The sequence below is a fragment of the Chelonia mydas genome, chromosome 6 (genome assembly GCF_015237465.2).
Source record: "Chelonia mydas isolate rCheMyd1 chromosome 6, rCheMyd1.pri.v2, whole genome shotgun sequence".
Classification (NCBI taxonomy): domain Eukaryota; kingdom Metazoa; phylum Chordata; order Testudines; family Cheloniidae; genus Chelonia; species Chelonia mydas.
The window spans coordinates 20,097,131-20,124,016 of record NC_051246.2 but is presented as its reverse complement, the minus strand read 5'-3'; the positions used below and the strand labels follow the sequence as shown (position 1 = coordinate 20,124,016).

General features: G+C 47.4%; 1 protein-coding gene, 2 long non-coding RNA genes and 1 pseudogene across 3 annotated transcripts in view; 2 read left to right on the top strand and 2 right to left on the bottom strand.

Moving 5' to 3' along the window:
• Window positions 1-13,480, bottom strand: part of LOC102943820 (NACHT, LRR and PYD domains-containing protein 3) — a 194,752-nt gene extending 181,272 nt beyond the window's left edge. The window contains exon 1 of the mRNA XM_043549318.1: window positions 13,307-13,480. The gene's annotated coding sequence lies outside the window, so the exon portion shown is untranslated. The remainder of the gene's footprint in view (window positions 1-13,306) is intronic.
• LOC122466302 lies at window positions 456-18,558 on the top strand. The gene is made up of 3 exons (XR_006291710.1): window positions 456-466; window positions 12,334-12,345; window positions 18,339-18,558. It is a non-coding gene; the product is annotated as an uncharacterized LOC122466302 (long non-coding RNA).
• On the top strand, window positions 616-3,040 carry LOC122466305. Its single transcript, XR_006291718.1, has 2 exons — window positions 616-826; window positions 1,145-3,040. It is a non-coding gene; the product is annotated as an uncharacterized LOC122466305 (long non-coding RNA).
• Window positions 18,559-20,515: 1,957 nt separating the features above from the next.
• Window positions 20,516-26,886, bottom strand: part of LOC102940715 — a 32,318-nt pseudogene continuing 25,947 nt past the window's right edge.

Here is a 26,886-nt window from a genome sequence, read left to right as displayed (position 1 = left end):
TGCCCTGAACTGCAGCAGGTAAGGCTGTAAGTTGATGTCAATTGCCCTGATATTGATGGGGCAAGAGATTCTTGATATTCATCCTCGACATCACTAGGGAAAGGAGGTGCCATCCCTGTGGGACAGTGTGAAGATTGTCTTGATTGTTAAGTGGGTAAGACTTAGGAAACCTCCTGTCTAAGGAGTGGAGCATCCGGTGTGCCAGATATAGGGAGGTCTGACAAATGTGTGAACCCATGCGGGGAAGCTCTCCTCAGTTCTGATGTGGAGTGTGGCGCTGAGGTGTGATATGGAAAAGGATCAGCAGATGGCACCAGAGAGCTTTTTGGAGCTACAGATTTATTCGGCGTTTGCAAAGGTGCGGGTGGCTTTTTCTGTGCCAAGGATTTGTGTGAATAGGGCTTCGGTGCCGTGCGCAGCATCAGGGCCGAGGGCTTCACTGGAGCCGGCTGTTTTGCCGGTGCCAGTGTCAGTGCCGATGGCTTCCTCGGTGCCAGGAACAGTCCTGGAGCTGTAACGAAGTAGGGGGCCCGCTTCAGTCGCCAACAACAGAAGGTGACGCCGATACTGTTTCACCCCATTTCCTTCCTTAGACTGACTCTGAGGAACAGAGGGTGTCAGTCTGGAGCAGATCTGTGCCCCTTGTCAGACGCCGTTGAAGCCACGGACCGAGTCGGGGATGGCACTCTTGTTGTTTGTGCTTCAGAAACTGAGGAAGGGGCCAGTCTCTTCTTACCCTCAGCCCTATCAGAGGATGTTTTGCTCTTGCTGGGGTGAGAGGAGTGAGGGTCAGTAGACAACCTCACCGAGCGTGAGGAATTCTCTGGTGAGGAAAAAGAACCGGGGTCCGACGCAGGTTGCAGGGACTTATCCATGAGAATGAATTTGAGTTTAAGATCCCTGTCCCTTCTGTCTCTCGGCTTTAACCCCAGGCAATGGGAACACTTCTGAGGAATGAGTCCCTCTCCGAGGCAGTGGATACACTTTGAGCTGCCGTCCGTTATAGAGAAGGCAGCTCCGTAGGAGACATACTGCTTAAACCCGGGTGAACCAGACATAAGGGTGAGGGAGTCGCTTCCCTGAGGGGAAGTAGCGAAAAATGGGAGAATGAAATTTTTTTTTCTTTTCTTTTCTTTTGTTTTAGGAGGAAGAAAGAGAAAAGGGAAACTAACAACGATGAGAGGAAAACAGGAAAGCTACTATCTAAAGAGCAACTTGGGCTCTGCTAAGTGTTCGATTCCAGACCGCAGGCAGGAGAGAAGGAACTGAGGCTGGTCGGACCGCACAGCGCTATATATACGACCTGCGCACAGGGCGGGGGAGGGGAGGTGCGCATGCGAGGTCCCACGGGCACTGCTGTTGAGATCTCCAACTCAAGAAGCAAAGCCGCTGCCGCACCTACAGTGCAGCACCCCTGGGAACATCACTCGAAGAAGAACCTAGGGGAACAGTGAGTAGGCCAAGACCCCCAGACTCATAGTGGAAACAGTGACTATTTTGATGTCCTTATTCTGTAAAAATAGGGTACCTTCCTGCCCACTGTCAAGGAGTCTCAAGTTTCTAAACACCGTGGTTTCATGCATTTTATCCATACATGTGTTAATGAATCGCCCTTGATGGTCCTCCAAAGCTTGTAACACTAGGGAATATCTCTTTCTGCCAATGAACCTGTTTGCATTTCTTTTGGACAGATTATGCTCACATAGGTACCATCTATGGCTTCTGCGCAGTTTGGGAATCCCAGCTGCTGAAACCTCCTAGGATATGTGTGTTCTGTGATTAGATTTCGCCAACCCTGTAACAAATATGAACTTCTGAAGTACTATAGTTGACTTGTCATGAAGTCACAGTCTCCTTGGTCCCCTGTCTTGCCAACCTGGTCAACTCAGCTTGTCATCAATGGTTGCTTTACTCCAAAAAATCACAAAATACTCAAGTTGCTCCAGTCCCTAGGGACCAGTCACTTATCTCAGGGCAAGTCATACCTTAGACCTCACACCAAAGACAACACTGGCAGCCCATTCTACAGTAAACTAACTACAGATTTAATAACTAAAAAAAGAAATGGGGCAAGCAGGCATATACACACAGATGAGCTACCGGCTATGTTTTAAGATTAGCAAAGTTGTAGAGATTTGTTAATTCAAAATGCCCTTCAGGGCAAACCCAGAGATAACTCTAGGGGTGTCTACTTCAGTCTTAATATCTCTGGCCCTGTCAGAGTCCAAAAAGCAAAGAGACACCTTGATTTTTCTGTTTGAGGCATTTTATACCTTCGCTCCTCAGAAATCAAGCTTATAGCAACAGTTCACAGGCAGGTCTCTTCTTTCTGGTGGGGGAGGGGAAGGAGGAATGCACTTTAAAGTCTTTGATCCCACACAATGGCCCATTCGTTGCATTATACAAGGCCTTTTCCTTGTCTGATGAGTTACATAGTCACAGAGGTTTCCGTTGCAAATGTTTGCTAAGGCTTTATGACATGGGGTAGATATAGCTGAGTGAGAACAATCCATGCAACATCCTACTAGCTTTTCAGGTAGTATAAACACTGAACACATTCATACAATCTTCAGATCTATTTTTACAATACTAACACGCATGATAGCTGGACTGGTTTCCAGCAATGAATTTGTCAGTGCTCGGGTGATGCTTTCAGCCTTAGGATGAACTGGCATTTGGTCTACCAGCATCACACCACAATCTTAGCCAAACAGAGAGCTGGTGTATCTTTATGGAATTTTGGAATTAAAAAAGAAAGTGGAGATATTCCAGCCACAGATGAAGAGCTCTCTCAATTCCTTGAAAAGGAAAGTGTACCAAGCCACATTGCTGCTGTAGGAGACTCACGGCAACACTAAAGACTGTTTCAACTAATTGTAGTACATAGGAATAGAGTAATACCCCTTTAAGTAGCTTGTGAGCTGTCTAGTGGTGATCAGTGTTCTGTTCTAGAAGCCATCAAAAACTAGTCAGAGGAGCAGTGTGTATTAAACTAGGCCTTGTATGTCTGTATATAGTTAATAAACATGGTTCTTTGGGAGCCAGCTGAGCCCATGGAGTTTCTTCATAGTATGTTTTTTGTGTAATGAGCAAAAGACACAATACTAATCATAACACATTTTTATTTGTAACAAACAAGTTTTGATAAATTTAGCCATTTTTCCTGTTTTTAATTTGTCTAAGACCAAACCAGGGTTCTTACAGACTTCATAATTTGCAACTGTCCATATAATTTCTGTGAAAACATTACAGCTGGATTTGCAATGAATTGGTAGAATACTGCTTTTGTTTGATTTTAAACGCAAATTCTATGTTTACTAACAAAGAAAACCCAAAATAGAAATGGGGGTGAAATATTTGGCAGAGCTCAGCCTTAAAATGAAACGTCAGCTCCGGGAGTGGCATAGCTTCATGGCTTCATAATGGCACAGCAGATGCAGGGATGTGTCACTTGGGGTGATCCGAGAAGTGTTTTGTCACTTAGGGGCAGTCAAAACCCAGTTTCTTATTCAAGCACCACTCACAAAATGGAAGGTTGTGGGGGGGGGTGACAAATGTAGGGCTTCTGATTTGAGGTTTTTACTGATTAACATGGACAAAAACACCCCAATACAAAAAATGAAACTGGTCTTTATCCAATAAACACTAGACAAAACAACGGAAATGTTTGCTTGTATTTAGGGGCTTCTTGTACACAGAGCAGTAATACGGACTACAGGCGTGCAATTTTTAAGCACACCAAGATGTTGTGCATCAGCAGGGTCTGTGTAGACCCAGCTGGTGGACGCTATAGGTTTGAAACAGTGCTATGTTAAATTGCACGAGGGAACATTATAAGGAGATTACTCACTACAGTAATATCTGACTGTATAATACTATATAATGTACATGACTCATTACCGTATGTACTAAAAAAACCCTGGAACCCTCTGATTTTTTGACATCTACGTAAGACTCAAAAATAGCTAAAAAATAACACACACACCCCCACATGAAACTAATAAAACCTGAAAAAAAGAAGCCCTAGACATAAGTCAGCATATTGGTCAGGAATAAAGCTTCAGGCTGGGAAATGACGTATCCCAGCTACTTCAGAGCCATCTAATGGTTGTAGCGACATGTCACTTGCGGTGACCTGAGAAATACTTTGTCATAACCAGTCAAAACCCAGTTTTTTATTTAAATTATTAATTTATTAATCACCATTATCAACTATTATAAGATTCATTCACATCTATTATGGTGAAGTCTCTGAAAATTAAATTTTACATTGAATATTTAGGAAATTTTGGTCTTTGAATAAGGGAACCACAAATAAGGAACAAGGAACCAACTTCAGCCTTGTCAAAGACAGTGAGAGTGTGATGAGATTGAAAGACAGAGACTGGGATCAAGAGGGGGAAAAGGAGCAAAAGAAATCCAGCAGGGATAAATTAGGGGATGGATGATCTTGTGACTAATGCACAGGCCTGTGAGCCCAGACTTCAGGGTTCTATTCTTGGCTCTGTCACTGGCTCACTGTGAAATGGAGACAATAATACTGATCTGCCTCACAGCAAGGTGAAATTATGAAAGAACCATAAAACAGTGGGATGGGAATTTTAACATTAGTCCTAGATGGTTGAGGAGCTACCTATATATGAGACACTTCCACCCCCATCTCTCCTCATGACACAGCACCTCAGCTGAGATCAATAAACAAGGGGCTGCTAGCAGGGCATTCTCTGTGAGGGCCTCACAACTTTGTAATTTTCTCCCCGTCCCTTTGTTCAAAATAACCCAAATTTGATGTTCTTCAAGGTACATAGCAAAGCTTAGCTTTTCCCTGGGGCATCTGAATAGGGGAACTGCAAGAATAGGAAATTACTGGGTGGGGGTTGAGTTTATAATTTGCCTGGCTTGCTAGTGGTGAATTACATTGAATTGTAGTCCTGCACAGTGTATGTTGTGTTATATCATTAAGTCATGTCAAGGCCTGAAAGAGCAAAGGAACCACTGAGGAGATTTTGTTTGGAAGGTACATGGCTGTGGATGGGAAGAGAAGACCCTGTGGAGTCAGGCAATGGGAGGACCTAGAGTGGATTACGTCTGTCTGTGGGTGAAACCAAGGGAGCCTATTGGTAGATGAGAGAAGAGAAACACTTAATAGAGGCCATAGGCCCACTATCTTCTAAGGGCACCAGAAGACCAAAAATCCCACCCGGCAATAGGGATAAGCAGGATGTCATGGAGATGGTCATGGGGCCAGGTGGGAGCCTCTGTAGGTTGGGTTAAGTGTCCAGATTCTTAGATGCTAAACCTTTTAAAGTTTCCCAGTTACACATTCTATGTGTCGTTTTGGAAAGTGGAGACTGGTTTATGGCCTGCTATTATATGAATTTACTATGTGCTTCATGCTATATAGGGTATTGCAGGCTGTGTGCTTCTATATACGTTGCTGCAATATTAATTATGGTATTTTCTGCATTTTATTCCCCTTTTAGCATTAGAAGCAGAACAATAATTTTTTGAAGGAGGAAAAGAAAATATTATGTTTAGAGTTACAGGGAGCAGGGGATATTTGGTACATTTAAAGCCCCCCATCCACATTCCTACTGGCCACAAACCCTAAGTTCTTCTGCAAAATTTATAAATTAGAGTTGTGCATACGCACCACATGGTACCATCTGTTTAACCAGAAATCAGTGATGGTGTTGTGTGATTAGTTCTACTTCCCCACCTTCTAGGCTAAATTAGAACCAAGAGAAATGGTGAAGGAGTGGATGTTGCAGAAGATTTTATTCTCCACTAACTGTTCTTCACACATGGATTTCTACCTCAGGGGATGATTTTGCAGCAGATCATTCTTGCTATGGAGTCATCAAGGATTGGTGTCAGGTGACACTTCCATTGCTGTTAATAAAACAGTGACGATCACATACAGTCCCACTCTAAAATTAGTGTTTGGATGGATCTGAATATACTGAATGCTTTATTTGTCTTTGAAGGATCATTAGTGCTGGGCTCTCTGCAATTACTAATTACACCTGCTGGCCTAGAATCATCCATCTTGAGTGAAACACACATTTTCCTTCCATCTCACACTCTGCCATACGCAGCAGAATGTTGCACATTAACTCATTTGCAGGACAGCTGCCACCAACCTCCCCTTTCCCCTTCTCATCGCTGCTCCGAGACCCCTGTAGTACTTCCTCCTATGGCTGCCCACAGCAGCCCCTTCCCCAGCACATTGCTTCCTCCTCTTCCTGATTTAAAAGTGCTCCATCTCCTCTCATAACACACACGCTCCAGGCCAGTCCTGTCAGTGCTCCAGACACTAGGACCTCCGGGCTCAAGCCCTCCATGCGGTTCCCATAAACACTCAGGCTTTCACAGCCCCCTTACAAGAGGGGCAATTCTTCACCACACAACTTCCACAAACCTTAACACTTTCTGTCCGGGGTTCCTCAAGATCTACACACACTGATTGCAGGGGTACCATGAGCCCTGGCATAAGGGCAAAGTTCTTCAGCCCTCGGTTACCACTCTAGTTGGTGCCTAATCCCTCCCTCTGCTTCAGGCTCCAGCTGTAGGACCACATGTTATGGAGCAGCTGCCCAACCTCAAACTCTGACCTGTTCTGCTTTATGGGACCTGGGGTACTTCAAACTTCTCGCACAGACTTCTCCTGCAAGGCCTCCTCAGACAGCTTCAACCAATCACAATCCCAGCTTCTCCCTTAGAACAGGGTGTCACCGTGCCTCAGTGGGTCAAAACTGAGAATACCAAATTTAGGACAAACTGCTGAGAAATAAGACAGATACACCCCAAAACTGGTGGTTATTCTTCCATAAGATATACCAAACCAGCAACAAAAGTAAACTTCTGTTTCACCACATTGGCTAACAAGAAGTCAGAAAAGCAGCCTCCTTAGGGATTCCAGTCCTTGTATCACTGCCAAAATCACTAGACTTAATGGTGAGTGGTTATTTAAAACCAGCTTAATCAAACAAAAGGGTTCTTCTGATCCCTAAGGACCAGCCACATACCCAGGTCAATATACATACAATAATTGCAACGTTCTTGGATCAGGCTTGTAGCAGTGATGGAATAAACTTCTAGCTTAAATCAAGTCTCTGGTTGCTTCCAAATCATTGGAAGGCCCTTAGTCCCTTGGTTAGAATGATCCCATTAGTATAAGTTCAAAGTCCAGAGGTTTGAGCAGGAAAGAGGAAAAATGGAGTTCATAGAATACCAGGGTTGGAAGGGACCTCAGGAGGTCATCTAGTCCAACCCCCTGCTCAAAGCAGGACCAATCCCCAATTTTTGCCCCAGATCCCTAAATGGCCCCCTCAAGGATTGAACTCACAACCCTGGGTTTAGCAGGCCAATGCTCAAACCACTGAGCTATCCCTCCCCCTGAAAATGAGGCCTCCGATGATGTGACTTATCCAGTGCCATGGGTCTACTCTGGGGGTTTGCACCCACCAAACTCATCCCCTATAGAGGCTACCAAACATCCATTCAAGGACAATACATTTTAATTTATACTGAGCTGGGCAGGATTCAAACCAGTGACCTGCAGATAACAGGTTCCATAGCTCACTAAGGTTATGGTCACATTACAAGTGCTACAACTACAGATGTTTCCAGCGCCTTTTATAGCCCCTGCCAAGTGAAGGGAATCCAATTGTTCTCACTGTAGAAAATTTCAGGGAACAAGATGGTGTTTGGGGTCACATGGGCAAGTCACATGTCCATGCATAATTTTGCTCAGTCACAGCAGAAGCATAAGTGTAGATAGTCCACTGTGAGTTAAGTGTTCCTTAATAAGCCATTTAACTTGAATAGTCCCTTTGAGATTTGCAGGCTAAATAACTTATGGGTGCTACCCAGAAGCAAACACGTTAGAAATACAGGTATAGAGCCAATACTCTTAACTTCAGATACAAACATGACACATGCATACAAACAGCCTAATCATATGGAGCAAATCATAACCTTCCCGACAACACCTTGCTTGACACACGTCGTACAAGCTTTGTTGCAATTCTATAACAGTGGTAGCAACAATGACATGGTCGTATTTTAACCAGATAACATCACACAGGGCCAAACCAGCCCCCCTTGCTGGTTTCTGGCTTTGCCTAGCTTCCCCCTGCACCCACCGAGCTTCCCCCGAGTCACAAACTCCCTCTGGCAACACAGCCCTGAGACTGCCTGGCCCGACAGGGGCTGAGACCTCACAACGGGAGCGCGGCCCCAAGCAGCCAGCGGCAGCTCAGGCGTTTCTGTCCTTAGATAGGATTCTGGACAGAGCGACCAGCCAACCCCATCTCCACTCCCCGGACAACGAAGCCAGGATCCACCTGAGAAAGAAGGAAATGACACAATAGGGACAGTAACAGCTAAGAAAAGTGGTGAGAAAACTCAACCTCACACAGATTTGGAGATTTTCAGTCCAGAAAGGACCATTACTTCATCTTGTCTGACCTCCTGTATAACAGAGGCCACTGAATTTCACACAGTCTCCCCTGTACTGAGACCAAAGCTTACGTTTGATTCAAGCAGATCTTCCAGAATGGCACACAGTCTTGAAGACGGTAAGAGATGGTGAATCCATCATTTCCATGGGCACTGTAAAACCAGCCTAGGTGGCCATCTCAGGATTGCCCTGGCCAGGTGGGTTTTTCAGGACAGGGCTCTATACCACCACCGCCCCAGCCCCAATGTAGGACACCTGGCCAGGAAAAGAAGACACATCTGGAGCATTGTTGTGCTCCAATAATCCCTGGTTAGAAGTGGGACAGAAACATGGCAAACAACTGTCTTTGGCACCCCTTTGAGTACTATGACAACTGGAACTCAGCCAGACACAGGAATATGGCTCAGCTGTAGAGCATGACTAAACCTGAACTAAACGAGAACATGATCACTCTCTGGAAACACTGCATCAGAAAGGAACGCTCCAAAGAGAGGGTTTGTTTAGGCTGGCCCAGAAGAATACAACTAGGAGTAGTGGGCTGAAATTGAGTAGGAAAATATAGGCTGAACCCAGGAAAACCTTCCTGAAGGGGAGAACTACCATATTATATTGTGGAAAAGTCTTCAGAGAGAAGTGGTTTTATGATTTAATGAACACAGATAAATGTTGGAAATGGAATGGAGCTCATTCATCCACAGTAAACTGATGGCCCACTTACGGGGCAATATGAATTTCCACAAATTTTAGTTTCTTCCAAAGTCTTAGATTTGTAGTAATTTATGCATGTTCGTGGTTTTTATTTTTCTTAAATATTATACAAATGCCTTAAAATATGTCCTGGGAAAACTGGCAGTGTAACTGTAGAAAACAAGGAAAGTGGTAAGGCCAGAATAATCTGACATTATGAACACTCATCAGTGTTTGGCATAGTATCCGCTGCACTCGCAAAGAACATGCAGGAAAGACCTGTTATGGGAATGTTCAGAATGTTCTGCTTCTAGTAAAAATAAAATAGACACATTCTTTTCTTTTTGGTAACTTTTCTTGATGAGGAAGTTAAAATTGTAGGAAGAATGTTTGCTTCTTTTCTCTCAATATACCGAAGCAAAATCTGACAGGGTTTATTTTGTGACATAACAGCAGCCATCTTGTAAGCATTATAGGAACCATTTTACTAACTCTACCAATTCTCAAATACACAATGTTTAATGCAGTGGAATGTGGAGACAGGCCTATCACAGATGCTAAAAGAAAACTGTAGAGATAATCTTGCAAATCAGGCCACCCTAAACATAAACTACCATCTACAAAACACAAAGCTAAAAGAACAAACTGGGGACCCAGCCCTGCAGTCCTTACTAAGGCGAAATGTATGTGTCCATTCCATTGCCGCCCCCAGGTCTCACAAACATTCTTTCAAAAGGGAGGAGTCACAAGCTGCCTGGTAGGTTTGGAGAATATCAGAGAGATGGGCTATTTCGCTCATCAATCATGACGGCTCCCACTCCAGCTCATTGGAGCCAGACCTGCACAGAAGGGCTTTCAAGGAAAGGAAGAGGAAGATAAAATAAGCAAGCACTCCTCCTTTTTTCACTCCTAGGGCTGGGGTGTCTGGTTCAATTGTCCCTCCACTTGGGGACACAGAGAGGAACATTTCACCCTTCATACTGTTACAGCTCCTACCCCCACTGCTCCACCTCAGTTACTTTCTTTTACTTCTTCTAACACAGCTCCAGAGATCTTTCAAGACATTTTGGAACCACAGCAAATGGAATCCATTATTCTCCCTTCTGGCTGCAATACAAATATATAAACAAACTATACAAATATATGAACCTGCAAACATAGGCCCTCTATTTCCAAGAGGGAGCAGAGAACTTGCCACACCCATATCTTCCTTTGTCTATCTGCACTGAAGATTCTGGCTTACTCCATATAATTTGATTGACTGTAATATGATCTTAGCTCACTGAAAGTATCATGCATTGTGGACTCAATTAAGGCACTGGAGAGAGCTTGTTTAGACTGAGTTTCAGATGTTTTTTCCGTCCAGAAATGGAGGACAGCTGTTCTCTGCAGTCTGCTATGATCAGAGCATAGTTTCACTTTTGCAAACCGCCCCTGCATTTCCTGACATTTTGAAATCAATTTTTATTAGAACTAGCCTTGCCCCATCCCAGATAGTTAAAAACACATTTAAATTGAAGCTAAGGTTTACTTATGCAGTGTCAGCAGGTGTCCAGAATAACTGGTGGGCCTGCAGGTAGCCAGTTACCACCCCCAGTTTGCACACAGCCTTCTGTTCTCATTGGCCTTATTTTTAAAAGTGAAAACCTCGGAGGCCATTTGTCAGGGGTGTCACAAGACTTTTGTTGGGGAAGTGGTAAGAAAAACAGGCACCCTCTCCCCACCACGGCCTCTTTCAGACTGAAAAACTAGCACTTTACAGTAAAGGGCTGGAAGGGAGACAACAACTAGAGTTGCTAACTCATTAATTTATTGTGAGTAGTGTGATTTTGGCCCCAGCTTTAGTCCATTATTGTGATGTGAAAAGCTGCAGCCTTCTCACAGTTTGGGGAAGCAAAATGAGAGACATTTTTCCCATCCAATGTTCTGTAGCCTCATGGAAAGTCCACTGAACTGCAAGACCAAAAACCATGACTTCCAATCCCAGCTCTTTGATTTACTGCTAATATTTCTGCACCCTCAATACAAAGGTTGCTTGGATACTCCGCCACCCTAGCAAAACTTCAGTGTGCTGCCCTCATCCTACACCCCAGAACAGAGTTTCTCAACTGGGGAAGGGGGCATGGTGAGCCTTCTGATGGCTCAGTGGTTATGGTAGAAGGCAGGGTGGGAGACAAACACCAGCTCACCGCACCACTTGCTCATGTGTGGCCATGATAGAGGGTGGCCTGGCCACGTTTGAGTGGGCAGCCCTGCCACCTGCCGCACAGGGTTGCAGAGTCACTCAGGTTTGGCGCGGCCACCCCAGGCAGAATTTGCCATAGTAGGCAGCTGCCTCATTTATCTATAGCTAGAGTGGTCCCTGCCTTTATAACCCTTATTCTAAGCCAGAGGTGGGCAAACTGTGGCCTGCAGGACCGTCCTGCTCAGCCCCTGAGCTCCCGGCCGGGGAGGCTAGTCCCCAGCCCCTCCCCTGCTGTCCCCCCTACCCTGCAGCCTCAGTGCGCCACGCTGCCGGTGCTCTGGCCTGCCGCTCCTGCTGGGCAGCGCAGCGACATGGCTGTGAGCTCCTGCCGCTCTGAGCAGCATGGTAAGGGAGCGGGGGCAGGGGGCTTGGATAAGGGGCAGGGGGTCCCAGGGAGCAGGGGGCAATTGGATGGGGTGGAGGTTCGGGGGGGGACGGTCAGGGGACAGGGGGCGGTTGGATGGAGCAGAGGTTCGGGGGGGCAGTCAGAGGATGGGGAACGGGGGGGATGGATAGGCGTGGGAGTCCTGGGGGGCCTGTCAGGGGGTGGGGGTGTGGATAGGGGTCAGGAGGGGGAGTCAGCGGACAGGGAGCAGGGGGGTTGGATAGCGGGTGGGGTCCCAGGGGGATGGTTTGGGGCCCCGGGGTCCTGGGAGGGGATGGACAGGGGACAAGGAGCGGGGGGGTTGGATGGGTCAGGGGTTCTGAAGGGGGGCATTCATGGGGGAAGGAAGTGGGAGGGTGTGGAGAGGGGGCGGGGGCCAGGCTCTTTGGGGAGGCACAGCCTTCCCTACCTGGCCCTCCATTCAGTTTCGCACCCCAATGTAGCCCTTGGGCCCAAAAGTTTGCCCACCCCTGTTCTAAGCCAAGCTCTCATACCTTGGAGGTGATGATCATTTGTCGGTTAGGGAATGTCTGCGCTGCACAGTTCATCCAGGCTCTTACCCAGGTTTGAGCCTTAACATCCCCCACCCCACCCCACCCAACCATCCACCCAGTAAAACCTTTGACCTTGGTTTGGAGGTGCTCTAAGGCCAGGCGAGCTCACCCGGCTTTGGGGATGGAACCCAGGCTCTGCTTTAAGTCAGGCTGGAACCCACCCATTTTATCGTGAGGACGCTGGCAAAAATCACTGGAGTGCTGATAGGCCTCCAACGCTCTTCCCACAAGTCCCCTGGAGGACAAATAAGTTCTCCCACAATTGACTAGGAAAGAATCTTAGTGTGTCTCTGCACAGAGAGCCCTGGGATATCTCCCCAGTAGGGTTGTCAATTCTCTCAGACTGGACTCCATTTTGCGGTGATGGCATCCTCATTTGTGTCAGTGGCGTCCAGTTCGGTCTGGGAGAGTTGGCAACCCTACCCCCCAGCCACACACAGGTAAGTGCAGAAACAGTGAGAGCACAGTAACACGGGTACGGCTTTACTGTGGGGACACTCACACCCAGGCTAGGCTAACCCAAGTGCTCAGACGCGGGTGACAATCACCTGGGTTAACTGTGCAGTGTAGACATAGACTTTGATAAGGGAGAGCTTGCACAAAGCCACTTCAGAGAGACCTGGGAATAGCACCCAGGTCACTAAGGGTACATCTACCCTGCAATTCAAAACCCGTGGCTGGGCCATGCCAGCTGATCCAGGCTCATGAGGACTTGTTTAATTTCAGTTAATAGAGGTTCAGGCTCAGGCTGTGGCCAAAGCTCTGGGACCTCCCACCTTGCAGGGTCCTACACCCAGGCTCCCTATATCTGGCACACTGGATTCTCCACTCCTTAGACAAGATTCTTCTTTACTGCAGCCAGACATTTGTGATGACAAAGGCCAGGCAGGACGAGCTAGTTCCCCTCTGCTCTGACCCATACAAAGCTGTACTGAGTTGAGTCACAGGAACGTAGAGCATGATGCACTTACTGTGAGAGGGGGGAGTCCAGACAGAACTTGGTATCCAGCTTCCTTCCTTTGCCTCCGTTTTCTCACTATTTAGACCCACAAATAGAGAGACAAGAAGAGCCCAGGACCCAGAACGAGCAGCACTGGCTCCCTCTCGCCCCACCCTGCAGAGTCTGCACTGAGTGAGGAAACTCACATGTGAAAGTGAAACTCAGAGCAACCCACTCAGAGAGGTTTCAGAGTAACAGCCGTGTTAGTCTGTATTCACAAAAAGAAAAGGAGTACTTGTGGCACCTTAGAGACTAACCAATTTATTTGAGCATGAGCTTTCGTGAGCTACAGCTCACTTCATCGGATGCAGTTTCCACAGTATGCATCCAATGAAGTGAGCTGTAGCTCACGAAAGCTCATGCTCAAATAAATTGGTTAGTCTCTAAGGTGCCACAAGTACTCCTTTTCTTTCCACTCAGAGAGTTAACCCTTCACTCACCTCAGTGCTGCCCTGTCCTCCCAGGGCTCAGTTGAGCCTGGCTGTAACACAGGAGCACAGAGGGGGAAGGGCACAACTTGCACAACCTGTTGTGTGTTTGGGGGCTTTCTTTTTGCGGGGCAGGGGTGGCTTCTGCTTTGTTGTTGTTTGGGGGCTTTTTTTAACCCCCCCCCAATGTGATTGGTTCTTAGTGTCACAATTCTCTTGTCTGCGCGAGAGCACAGAGCTGAGGAAAGCTTGGAAGGCTGCTGCCTTTGGGGCCTCGTTTTTCCTTTCGCCTTTCGGGTGGCTCGACTCAGCGGCGTGTGCGCCTGGCGCTTGCTGGCTCCTGGCCTTGCTTTCAGTTCAGCCAGCGACCGGCACTAGGCCCAGGGGGGTTGTGGGGTTATAGGGGCAGGAGGACTGACGGGCACCAACGCTCTCAGCAGCAGCCTGCGATTTGCCGGAGCTGTGTGAGGCCAGGCACAATTGCAGCCCCTGTGCTCAGGGCAGTGCAGCGACTGCTCCCTTCACTTCACCCCACAGGGGCAGGGAGCAGGAGACGTGGGGCTGAGAAACCAGCCCACAGAGTGGGACTGGCACATAGCAGGGGGGAGGGGGAGCGTGTAACACACCTTGAAGGGGGCAGCAGGTGCCGTGGTCTGTCTACAAACCCAGGATTCCTCCCTGCCCTCGCCCTGGGGCAGCGCTGCTCCACACCTGCCCCAGCACAGGGCTGTGCAGATACATGGGGCGGGGAGTAGAGGGGGCAGCAGAGTTACATGAGGTGTCACAGGTACATGAGAGCAGTGGGTCAGAGCCGCATAGGATGGCAGATGGGAGGACCGAGGGTCAGAGGCGCACCTCACACAGAGGGGGTCAGGGGTTGGGAGTCCCCTGGCAGTCACCTCAGGTGGGGGGGTTTGGGGATCCTGGGAGCCTCACTGGCAAAGTCCAGCCCACATCAGTGGGGGTGAAGCAGGAAGCTAGGAGCTCAGGGAAAGTGGGGATGTGGGGTTTGGGGGGGAACCAGACTGAGTGACCCCTTGGTTGGGGGATATAGAGGGGCACTGGACTGGGGAGTTTTCTGGCCAGAGACATGGGAACCAGGCATTAAACTTGGGAGACCAGATACTGGGTGGGAGCCCATGGGCTGTATGGGGGACTAGGACTGTGGCAGTTTCTTGCCCAGGGAATTGGGAGTTGGGGGTAGAGGCGGGAGCCAGGGACTTGGGTGCTTACAAGGATAAGACTTGCACTGAACACCTAGAAACCCCTCCTTCTCTGGGGATCTGCCTATAAAGGGCCAGGCCTCTGGCTGTGCTCTCCTGCTCTGGTGTAGCTTGGGGGTTGGGTTGGTGGAGCCGTGGAGGCACCTGGAGGTGGTGGAACGTGTGCACAGGATGAATGGGGGTGATGTGTATCGGGTGATGTGTGCATGAAACAAGTGGGGCGATGTGTGCGCTGAACGGAGCGTGAATGGGTGTGTGCAGGGGGCACAGATGGCTATTGAACGGGTGGGGTGGGTATGCACAGTGAGTGGCTCTGTCTGTGTCCAGGGTGTGTGCACTCAGTGTGGAATGAAGGGGGGTGGGTGGTGCAGTAAGTGGTGCCTGGAGAGTTTGTGTGTAATGAGCGTGTGGGTGGAAGAACAGGACGGAATGAAAGTGGGTGTGCAATGACTGCTCAGTGAGATGGATGGAAGCAATGCACCAAGTGGGTATGAGTAGGGCAAACAGGCAATATGTCAATCTATGCAGATTTATGCACATATATGTAGATATCTATTTTTGTTTGCAAATGTTGGCAAGTCAACATAGTATTTGAGCAACTCAATATTTTTAACATATTTCTCCTCTCAACCCCTGCTTGGAGGTAGGGCAGTGGTGTTATCCCCATTTTACAGATGTGGAGACTGACGTACACAGCAACTAAGTGACTTGCCTAAGGTCATACAGGAAGTCTCTTACAGAGAAGATCATTGAAACCAGGTGCCCAATGTCGGGGCCAGCACACTGACCCTGCATCATCCTTCCTTTCTAAAAGCTAATTTAAGTTAAATTTGTGCAACTTCCCAATGGGGACGACCCCTTAAATTGCACCATCATGATTCTCCATCAGGTTTCAGAGTAGAAATGCGTAAGTGCAAACAGCAGCTCCTTTGGGGAACAGGAGGAGCCAAAGATCTGGGCCCTGCAGCCACCCTCCACACCTCTCTGTTCATTCCCAGTCTCTTCAGTAGCAGTGGGGACTAGTAATCACTCAACTGATGGCCCTGTTACTACTACCTGGGGAATGTGAAAAGTAGCACAAAGGGGTGAGAGGATCTGTTTGCTGCATGTGAGATTGTCCCAAGCAGTTCCCAACACAAATGCTGAATAAATCTGCAGAGGAAACGTGTCTCTCCACAAAAGTTTTCACTCCCTGTCCACAGCCACGGGAAAATCCCCTGGATCTGCACCACTGCAGCGTTCACAGTTTAGCCTGCAAAGACCTTGCCCGCTTTTTACAAGCACTGCCTGGGATTTGATGGGCTTCACTTTACCACCTGAGAACCTGTTCAGCTGCTTTGTGACTCTTTGCTCTCTCCCCACCTAATGTCTGTGCATTGGTGATTGTCACATGCTGCCTCCAATCAAACATGGTCCCAGAGATGACCCTCCACATTGCACAAAAGCAAAGAGATTCCCATGGCCATGGACTAGGTACAAAAAAGGCCGTCAGGGATGAGAGCATGAAAAGGGAAACAGAACTCACTGGGGGTCATCTGGAGAGGGACAGCCATGGAGCAGGGCACACTCGCTATCCTTTAAAAATGCAGCTGGGGTCTCCCACCGTCTGGCAGTGCCCTTCGGCTTCAATTTGGAAGAGGAGCCCTCACTTCACCCATCCTGATTCCATAGGACACAGGACACCCTGGGGATGGGGGATGTTCTAACACAGCCAGAAAATAAAACCATCATACCCCGACTCACCCTGGCTTCTGTTCAGAGTATGATGAAAAAGTCATCTCCAAACTAAGCACTAAGCCAGCCCAGTCATGTCCCAAGAAAAGAATGATCCTGGTAGCATTTGGAGGTTTCTCTGCAGGTTTCACATAAACTTTGGATCAGGCCCATAAAGCCCATTTCTGCCCCACTGCAGTCAATAGGAGTTGTGCAGTTGACTCCAATGGCAGCAGTATTGGGCCTACAGAGTGGGTAAAATTTCCAAGTAAGATTTAATACGCTCTTCACACCAGCTTTGCTCAGATGCAGCCATCTGAATATGGGAGAATCACCCAGAGTGTTATGGTCAAATTCCACCTTGAGTTACCCCCTGTGCAGCCCCTTTGGCTTCTGCAGGAACAATCCTGCGCTGCCAGGAAAATCATGGGTCTTGTCCATGTGTAACCGATGAAGTGAGCTGTAGCTCACGAAAGCTTATGCTCAAATAAATTGGTCAGTCTCTAAGGTGCCACAAGTCCTCCTGTTCTTTTTGTGAATACAGACTAACACGGCTGCTACTCTGAAACCTTTCTATGGTTCAGTGGAGCTGCACAGATCTAACTGTGGCCCAGCAATCTATTAGCTCTGTCCTAGTTCTTGAAGAGAGGAATTATCATATAAACCAACCAAGGTTTAGCAGGACAAACTACTGCACAGCCTGCTCCAATTGCTATAAACACACACAGTGAAAAATCCAATTCATGGCTCCTGAGTAAAGTTGCCCTCGGTGTGGAAAGGAGCAAATGTATGTTCCGTCAGAGAACAGAAATATTTTTAACCCAGAAGGAAGATGCATTTCTCATCCCCCTGAGAGCAAGGAGAGATGAGGAGTATTTGGAAAAAGACAGGTGACTCCTTCTCTGCACTCTCCTTACTAGTTACTCCTCAGCCAGTCATTACTAATCACTCCAAGCACCTGGCAGCAGACAGGGCCTGCCAAAATCCACCTCCACAGGCCTGGGAAGGACCCCCGCCGCCGAAGACCCCAGATCCCCTGAATCCTCCGCGCGGCCCTGCCTCTGAGGCCCAGCGCACTGCACCCCACTGGGTTTAGTATTATTACTCCTTGTATTGTGGTGTTATCTAGGAGTCCCCTTCATGGGCCAGGACCTCAATGTGCTGGGTGCTGCACAAACACAGAACACAAAGACCGTCCCTGCCCAAAGAGCTCATAGTCCCAGCTGCCTGCCAGAGCCCACAGGATCTGTGTCACTGTCACTGCCTGGCCTGCTGAGCTCACTGCCAGCAGGTGCCTCCCACTTGGGGGAGGGGAGGAGAAGCGCTGGTGCAGTCTGTAGCCTGGTCTGCACCACCACACACTCACCCTGGGAGCTCTGGGCAGGGATAGCAATGTCCTTTCTGCACGTAAAGGGCTGGATTGCGCAGCCCTTGCTCAGGGCGGGGAGCACTGACTGACACGGACAGTCCCATTGATCGCTGTGGGGCTACTCAGTGCGCAAAGGGAGCAGGGGCTGCAAAATCCAGCTCACAGAATCGCTCCATTGCTGCACAGGCTCCTCACGCCCCCTCCCCACAAGGCTCTGGGAACACAGCTCTAGAAGGGGGTGAGGTTTCAGCAGCTGTTGTGGGGCTGCAGACTTGGTTTAACTCTGGCATTAGCTAAGAACCGACAAACTCATAGCTGGAAACCAAACCAGCTCACCTGTATGTTAGTTTTGTTCAAAATAGGTATTAGTCTTATAAGAATGTGTTTAGTGTTTAGACTGTGTGAAATGCTTGTCAGTTGCTGCAGGCATTGATTCCCTTGCGATGTCTGTATTCCATGCTATAAACAAATATGTAAGCTTTGCTTTATAACTCAGGGACACCAGAACAGGAAGGGAGTGCCAGGGAGCCATGGCCCCATCACTTTTAAAAGTGGGAGAGCTATGCCGTCCAACTTTTTACCAGGCTTAAGGGCGAGCGATGGGGAGGAGGGGGCAGAGAGGAGCGAGCGGGGGGTAGGGCCTTGGGGGGGAAGAGGAGGTGCAAGGGCAGAGACTAAAGGGGAAAGGGTGGCATGGGGGCGGGGCCACAGTTCAGGCGCTGGTGACCCCACACACACACACACACTTCTAGGGAGCTTCCAGCATTCCTGTTATAACTTTGAAAATGTTTGCTCTGAACTTGTGGACCCAGGCATGGGAATCGACCCCCTCTCTTCCCCATTCAGGAGGCCTATCAAGATTAAATGAGCCATTGAGGAACATCACAGTACAAAGGATTGGTGAATGGCCTTATCACATCTTGGAAATGCTACCTGCAAGGGAGCTCCTCTCATGGACTGGAAGGCCAAATGTAAAAGATAAAACAGGGTCAACAAGAAAATACTTAAGCTAATACTCTTCTTTGTGTCCTTCACTCTTCCTTTCTTTTTCTCTTTCTGTTTGTCTCTCTTTTAGTCTTTATCCCAGAATTTATTGTAGTAATAGTGGTAAATTAGCTGAGTGAAGGAAGGTTCCTTAAAGTTCTCAGTCCTCCTTACTGAATAAAATAACTTAACGTTCTAACATGACAATACCCTGCTTTAGAGTGCACTAAAATACACCATATTATCCAAATTTAAATAAGTAAACAACATCAATATAGCAGTGGGAGAAGAATGAGAGCTATTTCTTGGGTTGAGGTATGATGCTGTATGATTAAAGATGACCATTTATATCATTGATATTACCACTGTTATAAAATTGAAACAAATATTGTAGGAAGTGTTTTCATGTTATGTAAGGAAAAAATTACAATCTATCCAGTATGATTATCCTGGTTAAATCCATGTATCATCTTTGTATCTAAAGTTATGAATATTGGCTATGATTTGTCTCTCAAACATGTGTTTTGTTCCTGAGTAACACCCCCTAGATAAATTTACATCACAGCTGGACAGCTATGTGTTGACGGCGAATTAAGGACACTCCACTCTCACAATGGGCCATTAAAGAAATGTATCCCGCCCAGACAGCTCTTCTTGGAGATGCCTGAGACAGCAAGGTGCCAATGCCTGCCCCTATGATTCAGCAAACCAGGTAAGGATAGGTGATGAGGACATGTGACCTAAGATGTCATCTTTTACCAGTAACTTCCCATGCTCATGGCAGAGGTTATAAAAGGCACTTGAGACATCTCCATGTTGCTTCTTTTCTACTGCAATTCTGTGGACTATGGACTGAGGACCTTCCAATCTTTTGGAAGCTACCGGGGAGGCTTTTGCAAGCCAGCAATCTATTCCATCACTGCTACAAACCTGATACAAGGACTTTGCGATCATTTGTGTGTATGTGATCTATTAACCATTTTAACTCGACTCTCTTTTTTTATTAATAAATCTTTAGTTCGTTTACTAAGGATTGGCTGACAGCAGTATATTTGGGTAAGATCTGAGATCCAGATTGACCTGGGGGTATGTGTCAGAGCCTTTGGAATCAGTAAGAACCTCACATATGGTGAATTAGGTTTTCAATAACCCCTCACTATATTAGACCTGTTTGTCTGGATGGGAGCCAAGGGCTGGAATGCCTAAAGGGGACTGTCTTTGGCTTCTGGTTAACCAGTGCGGTCCTGCATAAGCTTTTTTATTATTGTCTTGATGAATCTAATTCTAGAATAGTTTTGGGGGATTGTCTGTCCTTGCAACCTGCCCTGAGTGTGGCGTTCTCACACAGTGTGGTCCACCCCAGGCACTCGGTCACAGGGGGCATGGACAGTAACACTGTGATTCTAGTCAAAAGAACTCAATCATGGCACTATGTTAACAAACACAAATTAAAGGGACCCAGCTGTATCTTACCACAATTTCTGCAGTTTACATTTTGGGTGTTTCAGTCCCTCACACAGCATCTGCACTCCTGAATCTTCCAACTTTTCCTCCCTCAGGTCCAGCTCAGTTAGGGTCTGGCTGGTGCTGAGAGCAGAGGAGAGCTCCCCACAACACACAGCTGTGAAATTGCCACCCTGCAATCTGTGGGAGTCAGAGATACAGAGAAAAGGAGTACTTGTGGCACCTTAGAGACTAACCAATTTATTTGAGCATAAGCTTTCGTGAGCTACAGCTCACTTCATCGGATGCATTACTAGCTCACGAAAGCTTATGCTCAAATAAATTGGTTAGTCTCTAAGGTGCCACAAGTACTCCTTTTCTTTTTGCGAATACAGACTAACACGGCCGCTACTCTGAAACCAGAGATACAGAGAGGAAGCAGTGCTTATCTTTGCTCCCTTCACTGATGTCAGTGTTATCTACAAGGAGTTTCTTTACTCTGGACATGCACAGATACATCACAGTGCTCCCATTGGCATGACAGCCCCTGAGGGTATTCCTTTCCACGGGCACTTCTTCCCCCAGAAACTAGGACTTCTCTCTCCCCACCCTTCCCCTGCAGATACTAGGACCTCTCCCCACTCCCCTCCCTGTCTATGGCCAAGGGGGGCTACCCCCCCCCTCATTGCACCACGACCCTCCACCCCCAAAATGGGAGAAAGGGAAGATTGGTGCTAGGAAAGCTGCCCTCCTATGCCACCTAGGGCCCTTAATTGCCTTGGCCAGTTCTGAGCCTGGGCCCATCCTGGGATGATCCTCTTCCTCTTCCTCTTCTCTCTCCTCTGTCCTGTTCCCTTTCTCCTCCTCCACCACTGCCTCCTCCTGCCCTCTAGTTTCTCCCCCCTACATGGTGCAGTTAGGGTGGGACAGGAGGCAAGCTGCAGCTGTCGTCAGTGGGTCTGGTGTTCTGGATTCAACACCGAAGCCACATGCTGCGTGTGGCGCTCTTACATCCCCATGGGGACCCTGCTGCCCACATGATCGAGGTACCTAGAGTATATTTACATGGTCCAGCAGGGTCCCCATAGGGTAGTTACAGCACAACACACAGCCAGTGGTTTGGGCAGTGACTCCAGCAGTGCCCTGAACTTCATTCAACATTGCCACAGCTTGCGTCCCATCAGACTCTCACCGCGCAGTCTGGGCACTGCCACAGGGCAGTGGAGAAGAATGTCCCCCACGGCTGCAGCACTGTTTGGTGCGCTGGTGAGACCCAAGTGGTGGTGAGTCTCTCTCTCTCTCTCTCTCACACCCGCCCACCCACACGCAGAGTTAAGTCTGAATTAGTAGCTACATGTAAAAATTGGGAGGAGTATTAAAAATTAGGGGGAGTTGGCATCTCTGCTTCCACCAAGAGTTAGAATCATAGACAGCAGGGTTGGAAGGGACCTCAGGTCGTCATCTAGTCCAACCCCCTGCTCAAAGCAGGACCAATCCCCAACTAAATCATCCCAGCCAGGGCTCTGTCAAGCCTGACCTTAAAAAGCTGGGGTGCCACAAGCAGGGGCCAGAAGGTGCCAGAAGCAGGGGCGGACACCTACGAACAGGGCCTCAGTGTCTCCTCTGCTCAGTTATGCTTGGCCACACCAGGCTCTCAGGCTACATCTGCTCTCTCAGCAGGGGGAGAAGGGGGCAGTTCCCAGTGGTAGGAGATACACCCAGGCTAGGTCTAATTGAGCTAGCACACAGAAAATAAGGGTGCAGCAGTGATGGTGGAAGCGGCTAGCCCCTCCCCCCACTCACACTGCCATGGCTACGCTGCTATTTCTGGCCCGCTAGTTCCCTCAGACGTCTCCGCCATCTGGGAATTACACCCCCAGCTCGCGGTGTAGACGCACCTTCAGTTATACACTTGATGTCTGAGCTTGGTTGTTAGTACCTGGAAGGACACTGCAGATTTGGCCTGAAACTACTTGTAATGAGCAGTGTGTGTGGGGGGGGTCCCAGCCCCTTTGTGGAACACACATTAATATTTATTGTTTACAGCCAGTTTGGGAGAAGAGTGCAGTGTTTTAGTAACATCTTCACATGGTGCGTTTAGGCCGTAGAAGGCACTGGACTCTGTTCTCAGATGTACCAAATTCACTCAGCACTGCTGAGGAGACTTGAAGGTGAAGAAATTGGCTCTAAGCCACCTTTGTGCTCCCCTGATCCAGGGCCAGATGGGGGTCAAAATGGCCTCTGGTCTAACTTAGAGCAGCCCTGAGGTTCCTGTAAGTTACCCCAGTTGCTTTGATCTGGTGGAGCGCCAGGCACTCTGCCCTGCCCCTGACAGACATCTTCATGCTCCTCCACATCCCCTAGGCTGAGACAGGGGAGATGGTGGGGAAGGATACCACTGAGTTGACTTTACCTGCTTTGCACCACCCAAGGACGACCCTGTGTCAGGGTCCCTTTAGGGCAGTTGCCCAGTCGCTCTGCACTGCTGAACAGGGGCCGGGGGTTGAGCCCACTACTTTATTCAATTGTTTAACTAGTAAAACGTAACTGATTTAAACATCACTGGTCTGTGTTCTTTGCCATCAGTGGGGCTGGTCCATAGCTGGGTTCCACATACTGTAGGATTGTGAATCTGGAAAGAAAAGTGTAACTCACAACACCACAATGTTAACAGGCACCAACTAATGGAAACCAGCTGTTACTTACTGCAGTTTCTGCAGTTCGCAGTGTGGATGTTTCAGTCCCTCACACAGCAGCTGTGGCAGGCTAGTATGGGGAGAGGTTATCCCTCAGACAGGCCAGTGCCTGGCCATTTCGGGTGCTATAGGTCATAACCAACACCTCAAACTCCATCTGGAGACCAATGGGCTGATGATGCAGACCCCGGAGCACTTGAGTCATGTGCTCCCAGTGAAATGCTCTGCTCAGTAAGCGACCCCCTGTGTTTGAACCAGCTTCACTCTCTGAATGGTTTAAGGGGTAATCCCCTGCTACCTATAAAGCTTTGGTAGTGAGTGGTGGCACTGTAAGGGCTTCTCTTCAATTTTTATCTATTAAAATTTGTGGTAAATTGGGCGGGGGTAGACAATAGGGAGGTCAGACAATAATTATTTCATGACAGTCAGCGTGGAGATTCAAAATGTTAAAACTTTATAACCGTTAAAACAAATTGTCAACAACACATGTCAAGATATACAAAGCAAATATCTTTAACTCAAATTCTAATAAGTTCTCAAGCAGAATTTTTCTTACTCTGTCCATCATCGATGGAAATATGTGTTCATCGGTTTGTGTATGTACAATGAAAGTGATGCTTACTGACATTTACCAATAAAAATCTATTCCTTCCAAGCCTAACTTTAAGAGATCAGCTCAGGCTCCCTTGCACAATCGGGGAAAGGTAGAAAATAGGCCTAAAGGAATCTAAATTAGCCTAAGGAATTCTGGGTGTGAAAGACTGACTGAGGGCAGCAGAGCCACACAGGGCCAGGGACTTTCCTAGTGGGACTGTTGCAATGGCCTCTCTATGTTTCTGGCCTGAAATAGCACTTAACCTAATATTCTGGGATTTGCAGAACAATGAACTGGACCTGCAGAGCTAAGTAGACTTGCCAGTGTTGCCAACATCTCTGACTGCTGCCTGGAGAGATGGACAGGCCGAGAAAGAGAAGGGTGAAGATTTGGTTCCCCCACAAGTAGTCCCCAGCTAATGATAATTCCAGCTTCAGTTCTTTTCCTTTTTCCTTCTTTCCTCTTTTTCTGTTTCTTTATCTAGTTGTTAGGCTTTGTCCCAACATTAGTTCTTGTGATGGTGGTAAAGGATTTCATTCATGGAGGATGATTCTAATCAAATTGTGAAAGTCTCCTATAATTGTGTTTTCATTCACACTTAGTGTATAAAATAACTCAAGGGCCTACAGTAAAATATGCTTCACTTATGGTGCATGAAGAGTCACTGTGTGATCCAACTTTTATCTAGTAAACTATCATAAATCTACACGGCAGTAGATAAATCTACACTGACTCATTAAATGACTCTGGGCTCAGCTCTCCTGTTCCAGTCCAGGTGCTCTCAGTTCGACCAATTAAGCGGGCAGGGCAGCACCCGGGGGCTATAAGACACCTAGTGAGATCCAGAGTAGGGCTGGTAACAGCTAAGTTAAGCTTTGGCAGGTATAAAAGAAAAACAAACAAACAAACCTGAAACCAGTCTAGAAAATGATGCAGGAGATAGAGGGGAAGACAGGTTGCAGGTTAGGAAAAGAACAGGTGGACATGCCAGAGTTAGAAGAAGAAACAGCCGGCTGAAAGACAGGAAAGAGAAAAAGAGAAAAAACAGTTATAGTAATGAAATCACTAGTCAAGGATGCGTAGACAGGGGATGTGAATCCTCTGAAAATGGCAGAGTGGATTTAAAAAGTGCTGAAGACATGGGAAGAGCTACATTGAGATCTATTAATTGGATGTAAAAGCAAGAAACAAGTGGGGAAACGAAAGAGTAAAATGATAGGGAAACTGAAAGGTAGCTGCTAACTGCCTAAGTATGTGACGGAGACAAGAGGAGTTGTATATGGGGTGCCAACAGTGCTTAATTTGAGCTAGCCCTGAGCCCCGGCACCTCTCAGCTTGGCAGTTCAGAGCTCTGTCACCTCTGGGCTTGCCGCATCAGTTATGAAAGTAAAAAAGGTTGCTTGAGCCCTGGCACCTCTTTCATTACGAATTAAGCCCTGGGTGCCAATCAAAATGGCTGAAGATGAGGTAAAGCAAGGCATAGGGGGGTGACAAAGTCCTATATGTGAACAGGTTAATTAGCAAGACAGGCAGGGGAAGGAAAGCCCTCAACAGCTGTGCTAGTTGCATTTAAAGGACAAACCCTTCCAGATCGGGTAACAATAAAATACCAGATTTTTTTGGACCAAACCATGTATCCCACCCCTAGTGAGGTGCTACAGATGCCAGAAGTTTGGACATGTGGGAAATATATGTAAAGGGAAAATTACATGCAGTAAGTGTGGAGGGGAGAACTCCTATGACAATTGTATGGAAGGGCAGAATTAAAGTGTAGCGACTGTGGAGGAAAGCACAGTGCAGCATATGGAGGTTGTATAGCAGCAAAGCAAGCAAGAGAGAGACAAAAAAACAAAAGTTACAAGTAGCAGAGCATATGCGGAAGCTACTAGGAGGCATCTAAGGCCAAAAGGGGAAGAGGAAAGGAGACTCAATAAGGAGAAAGAGAGAAACACACAGCAGAATAAATCAAAGAATATAATGAGTGATCACGGAAAATAGGAGATGACGTATTACGTATAAACAAAGAGGTTTTAGATTATTGAAGTAATAAACTGCACATAAGAGATGGGGGGAAAACACAGAGAAAATGAAAATTATAGGTAAAGCAGCAGAAAAGTACGTATATGTCAGCAACTTAACAGAACGACTCCATACTTTAAGTGAAGGAAATCCTGAAGGATAAATAGAATGGTATTATTTACTCTTTGAATGCACTAGCCTAATAGTACATGGACAGGAATTTAAGAAAACTATCCTTGATAAGGATACTAAACTTGATATCATTTGCAGACAAGAAACATGGTTAATAGGAAAACTAGATTTCAGAATCCCAGGATATGGCATCTATAGGCAAGACAGAGAAGTAGGAAGGGGAGGGAGAGTTTGTACGTTCATTAGGGACAACATAAATGATCTTGAATTGAGCTAAAGAATCTAAATATAGAATTTAATGCTATTAAGATTCCTCTGCAAAATAAATCTGCATCTTTAAGAATATATAATATATACAACTCCTGTGGAAAACTGGAGATTACAAATTTGACAAAGATAGCTGAAGATGCAATGGGCTGATATATTGTATGTGGAGACCTAAACAGCCATAACAGATTGTGGGAAAGTGGGAAAAATGGTAAGAATGGCAAATTTGTTGGTGAAAAGACTTTAGTAATAACTGAATGAGGGTACACCCATTAGGTATAATGAAGCTATTGGAAATCTCTTCTGTCTAGACCTGGGAATTGTCAAGTAGTACAGCAAGCAAATGTAGTTGGGAAGTCAATGCAGAGGGAATGGGAAGTAGGGTGACCAGACAGCAAATGTGAAAAATCGGGACATGGGGTGGGGGGTAATAGGAGCCTATATAAGAAAAAGACCCAAAAATCGGGACTGTGCCTATAAAATCGGGACATCTGGTCACCCTAACGGGAAGTGATCACTTCCCGGTACTCAGGGCTGGTTCCAGGCACCAGCTTTCCAAGCAGGTGCTTGGGGCGGCATTTAGAATGGGGCGGCAGGCCGTGTCCCGCGGCGGCAATTTGGCGGCAGCTCCGCCGCTCTTGCGGCGGTGGCCATTTGGCAGCGACTGCTTGGGGCAGCAAGC